Source organism: Rhipicephalus sanguineus, chromosome 9 (genome assembly GCF_013339695.2).
Source record: "Rhipicephalus sanguineus isolate Rsan-2018 chromosome 9, BIME_Rsan_1.4, whole genome shotgun sequence".
Taxonomy (NCBI): domain Eukaryota; kingdom Metazoa; phylum Arthropoda; class Arachnida; order Ixodida; family Ixodidae; genus Rhipicephalus; species Rhipicephalus sanguineus.
In genome coordinates, this window is record NC_051184.2 from 73589626 (window position 1) to 73595681 (window position 6056).

A 6056-nucleotide genomic window follows, 5' to 3' on the forward strand; every position below is an offset into this window, starting at 1 on the left:
AGATGCAGGAAGGCGAATAAAGAACGAGCGTAGGCAAATACATGACGGCAACTGCTCGAAGGTCGTGCTTATATCAGTGTAGTTATGATCATGAGGAACATCAATGATCGAACGGTTGATTTGCATGAGCAGAATAAATAGTTATGTCAGGAATATATGTATTTTTAAACATACCACACCATACAGTTTCTAAATTCTATATGGCGTGATAAAATTGTGGAGCCGAGGTAAGCCACGTCCGCATCTTGAGAAAGATGGCTAGAGTCGCATTAGCAAAAACATTGGCCGCGTATTTGCGTGCTTCGCTGCAAATGTCGTCGAAAGACGATAGTCTCCTGCCATTTATGTTTTGCCTTGCCTCAGAGAGCGCCTCCTCTATGTTGAATCGGCCGCATCTGGCTGGCGTTAATAATTTAGGCATATCGTCGCATTTTCAGTGCAGCCTAAGAAACACTAGGATCTTTAGAATTACGTATCTATGTATTTTCTAGTAAAGGAACACACCACCTATTACTTACGTATTGATATTGCCCCTCAGAGATGCGCAATATTTGATTTTTTAACCACAATCTTCACAAGTATGAACGCAGCTACCAGTTCAAGATGGCTGGGCGTTCAGCAAGTGCTTAAGCTTTGGCTGCGTGGCTGAATCGTGCGACAGATAGACAGACAGACTGACAGACAGACCTAAATTTCTGCGTTCAAGTATCCCAAGAAAGACTATCTTCTTTAATAATAAATTCTTTCTCAAAAATGATAAACTACGTGCGTAGCATAAGTAGTTTATACGTGTGGACAAGGTATTGTAATGGCCATTAGGCACTGACCTTTACATATGTTAACAATGTTAACCATTATTGCTATCTTTCACTGACAGTGCAGTTCCGAAAGTAACATCAAATACAAAATTCACTTTAAGGAATGTGAAGGATCGCGAAACATGAAACAGCTGTCATTGAAAGTAGTTAATAATTCACACATATGAACCGAAACATGCGAGTTACCTTTAATTCAGGTAAGCGACGCCATTCGTTTCGTGATCTTTGCGCACGTTTTCTTTTGCTGAAGTGGCTCCGGCATTTCAAGTAGCTCGGATAATACAAGTTATCCTACGCAGGTGCTGCCTTCGTTACACTCTGTTTGTGAACTGTTAGGAAAATATTATTCTATTCCTGCTTCATTACTTCGGTTATTTGGCCTCTTATGATCATTCGAGCACACGAATTATTTTTCTTACACCGTGTTCGAGCAGCTCGGCTAAAGACGCCCAAGTTTAAGCATATTTTACCACGGCTGAGTACCAAAATAAGCTACAGAAATGGAGCACTGAAATATCTCTTTTCGTGATTGGTTTTCTTTTACATTTGCGGGCCTGTTGTGTCACGTGTTTGCGAAAGGAAGCGAACCGATTGTAAACCAGCGTGTCTTATGGACGCCTAGGTAAGCGCGAAAAATGCGAGGTACTTTTTTTTAGCGGTTACTGAAACTTACAATCATGCTTCGATTAGGTGTTTTTACGCAGGCGACAGCACCGCTATAATCTCTTTTGGTTCCTAACGTTCCTTCCTTCTCTTTATTCCTATTCGACAGGCAAGCGTCAGCGTGACTGCAAACTTAAATTATTCGGAGATTGTACGTTTGTAACGCAGGTTCATCTGCTGTTCTACCTGCCTTATACGGGGCAGGCAATGTCCTGCAGCGCTTCCAATACGCTGCCCAATTCAGTGGCCTGCCACTGCCTTGCCTTACCTACAATGGTTCCTTCGTGGACCTTAGCTGACTGTGAAAAAAACACTACTAAAGGCCCGTCTCTCTTGAAGTGCACGATGGAATTTAGATGGATGCTAACGAGAGCACACGTGGTACTCGTACTGAAGCCCATATTTCCAACGATCTTCCAGCTCGGCCAGCAGCAACGATTAAAATGAGACTGTTAAGAAAACAACGGGTACCCATTTCTCGATCTCAACTCGGGAACAAGAGCGCATCGTTGCCTATGCCACAGAATAGTTCCCTCGAGGTGGACGAACAGGAAACAAACGATAAATTTTATTTAACACTGAACAATTGTGACCAAAAACCTTTCAGTTGAATTACATATGAACTATATAATATGGTTAGGTAATATGCAACAAATTGATGCAGAAGCAGGATGCTGAACATACCTTTAACGTTAAATGCTTAAAAGGGCTTCGAAAAACCAGTCTAAGTCATCATGAAATGGCTTTGTGCTTGGGCTGCGTTTTCTCACAAATTTTGTGCCAGAAACAAAGTTTCTGCCGCTTTTACACTTTTATTAGCTTTTTTATCGCCACAACCACGCTGGAAGTCTCAAATAGATTTTATGTGCAAGGAGGTTGGGGTAGCAGGAAGGCGATGAGCTGCACAAAAGGTAACGTCGCTACACGTCATGGCCTTGAGCATTTTCTCAATTCTTTCCTCATCACCCTATTGGTCTCTATTTCAGGATCACGCATGCGCGGTGCTAGAATTAACCTCAAACCGTAAGCAGCTGCTGTACTCACACGAGCTGGTACGGGGACTCCGAGACCATGTGCCGGCACGGGGTCGACACCAACACTTATTCCCCCCTTTCCTGTCGCGCCTACTTGTTGCGTACAGTTACGTACGCTTGCTGCGTAGCTGGTGGCGACACTGTCACGAAGAGAACAAGCGATTTTTGTCGGTTTTTTTACATGAAATTGAGGTTTCTTCTCTGCATGCGCATAAACAAACTTGGGATTATATGTTCCCGAGACACTTGATTACAAACTGGCAGCATTTTCTTACAGTGCCCAGAAATATTTGCAGGGCCTCTTTAACATTGCTACCTCAACATTTAGCAAGTAGTGGTGAGCGAACACTACTGGTATTGCTTCCGTAGACGAGAACATCGGATGCCGATAATATTGAGGCGTTGGTGTATAGGCCGTTATGGCCTGCATACGTTATGAGCAGTGTTCTTCTTCTGAGCGGTGGTATCCACTGAAGGTGCATGTAAAGGTCGAGAAAGCCTATCGTGTCAAAAAAGCCCAACCGGCGTAAAAGTGAGGCCTAGGAAGTTGAACCGGAGGAGGTTGAATATGCATTCAACTTGACACAGGGTTTCATCAGGACGAGCAAGAAATGCGATTAAGAAGTCGTTGACATACCGGCAGACCCTGACCGTTGGTGGTGGTGGTGGTGGCGATGTTGCCACAGGCGGGGTATCCTGGCAGACTTGCTCCACTTCACCGATTGCTCCACCTCACAATTGCTCCACCTCACCTAGACTTTCGATGCAGGTCTCACTATACATCGCTTAAGCCTGTCTCTCGCAGAAAACTTAAAATAATAGCACCCACTTTCTTGCAAATCATCCGCAAACCTTCAGGAAACACAATCTCTACAGAGCATCCGTGCGGAAACGCTCTTCGTATTGTTCATTAGTCTCTCCCTCTAGGAGCAAGAGTGCTTACAGGACCAGACGTTGTGGTCTTCATCCCTTACTCCTTGCACTCAGTACACAATACCGATCCGATGGCCCCAAGGTTTTCTTTAAGGTGTCATGGTAATGTGACACGAAGAGGACGCTCAATATTGGTGCGATGCGCGCCAAAAATGTAAACGCCTTTCATGCGAACGTACAATTGGCCATTGCGTCATCCCACGGTGAAAGGTAGGTGCGGCAGCAACAAATCCTTACACCTCAATGCATTCGTGTGGTTTTGTGAAAACGCCAAAATGCGTGTTTCTACGCCTTCCTGAACCACTCAAATGATGTCTGCTTGACAAGGTCCTTGGTGCGCATCGAGTAGGCTTGCGCTTCCATAGGGCAACACTTTGCCAGAGTGTGCGAGACCACTGACGACCTGCCAACGACCTCAAACAGCGTCAGACATGTCGGCATGGCAAGGAGGGGTGGATCACGACGAGAACCACAAACACGTCAGGTCGCAGCAATTTTTATTGGATTTTGAAAAGTGCAGCTACCACACGGGCGGGCTCCGGAGTCAAACTCGCCATTCTAGACGGTACAGAATCCACACACTCAAGAAAAACGCTATCCGAATGAGGAGGCGTGACTTCGTTTTAAGGAGCCCTGACAATGGACAAAGCATCAGCTCTATCCAACTACGGGGCAACATCGAGTTAGGCCCCTGCCTTGGAACGTCTTTAAGTCCATGCAAGATAGTAGCGTCACCCAGCTTCCAGATAGTTGGGCATAGTTGCCGAGTTGTGAGTTTCTCTAATAGCTTGGTGAACATATCCTTCCAAGTAACTATTGTTAAACTGGACGCCACCTTGAACCTTTGGAGGTGGCACTGGTGGAGGCGGCCTCAAGGAGCTTAGTGAGAACAGCTAACAGAGTCCTCCAGCGCTATCACGCACGCACGCGCGCGCACACACACACACACACACACACACACACACACACACACACGCGCGCGCGCGCTGGACGGGTGTGTACCTAGGGAGCCTTCATGGGTGCGCGCCCCCACGGAGGGGGCGCGCACACATGAAGGCTCCCTATGTGTACCTGTGCGTGAGCGCACCCAGTGCGCAGTTGTTTGAAGTCATCCACTTGTAACCTTTAATTTAAGACTAACACTTCGGGTCTTTATTCTCGTTTAATTAAACAGACGACATTTAAATGCATCAGACGGACGGATGGTGCAATGGACGCAGTTTATAGCCGATGCATTGCTGTCTGTTCTGTTTGTCTTGTGCTACGCTATAAACTGTCTAAGACGCTGTCTTCAGCAAATGTGAACGATGAAACCATTTGGTTCCAAACCATCATTAAAAACGTCGTGTGTGTCATTGAACTTGATATGTTGTTTTCTGGGAAGAAATATACCATTTATTCTTCAATTTCCTAAGCACCAGTCTAAAAATATCAATATAGAGGTTCATTGCACCTTCCTTTATTTTGATGTCCCCGTTTAGTCGACTCACAGACTCTTTAAGGCCAAAATGCCACAGTCTTATCCCCTCATTTGCTCCTCTGCAGCTGCGTGTCTTCGTTCAAACCATATATTTTGTGTTGACTAAGGAGACTATGAGTTATTGACCACTAGCATGAGTGACGTGCTAAAGGACCCCTGGGTGCGTTTAGAAGGAGCAGTAGAAATCACTTGCCTTTGTTTTCTTTCTAGTTTGTAACACCGCATACTCCATTTCACGATCGTACATTCCCATTTCCATAGCTTGAAGCACGGTAGCAACCTTCTGTTCTAGCTTATCGTACAGCATGCAGGTTTTCATAACATCTGATGCACATGTTCAATTTTACGGACTTCAGATACTCGCTCGCTATGAGTTGTCAATGCTTGCTGCCTAGTCCGTGTTGCCGCTGAATGGCCACCACGTTGCTGTTGGCTACTTAGTGGCGAGTTCAATTCCAGGGTCTTTAAAAGAAGATCTAAGTTGAGGAGTGAATAATCAGAAAATGTCCACCATGCTTTGTGTTCTGATTAGGCGACCTCCTGTCGTCCGAATTATTACGCAGCCCCTCGCTACGTTGTCCGTCAAAGCTGTTCGGTTGTCGCTCGACGACAGAGCCCTTACTTTATAAAGACGAATGTCTTAGTTGCCTCATCAAATGCGAAAATTGACCGTCGCAGTCCCGTACCGTCGGCATCAACACGAGTGATGCAAGAAAATCATCAATCGATGACGTCGATATATGACGTCATCATTAAGGCACAAATCGACAAAATTTGTGGGGTCACATAATATGACTTCACATGATGACGTCCTAAGATGACATATCGCTTGGTCAATCGTGAACCGATAATGGTGGCACTGCAAAACCAGATGAGGTGAAGAAAGCTTGCAATGCCTTCTATCCCGGAGGCAGTGCAAAACCACGTTAGGTGCAGAAAGCTTTCGGAAGGGGACGGGGGAGGATTAATGCATCGAATGAGAAGCAAAGGAAGACGGCTTTCGTCTTCGAGTCGTCTTAGCGAATGCATAAGGGACCCTGTGAGTTTTTAGTTGAGTTCTTGTACAAGCAATTAATTCTGTTGTGATGAAATGAGCTGCAGCACTGAGTAACTGTTGAGGTAGAAAGA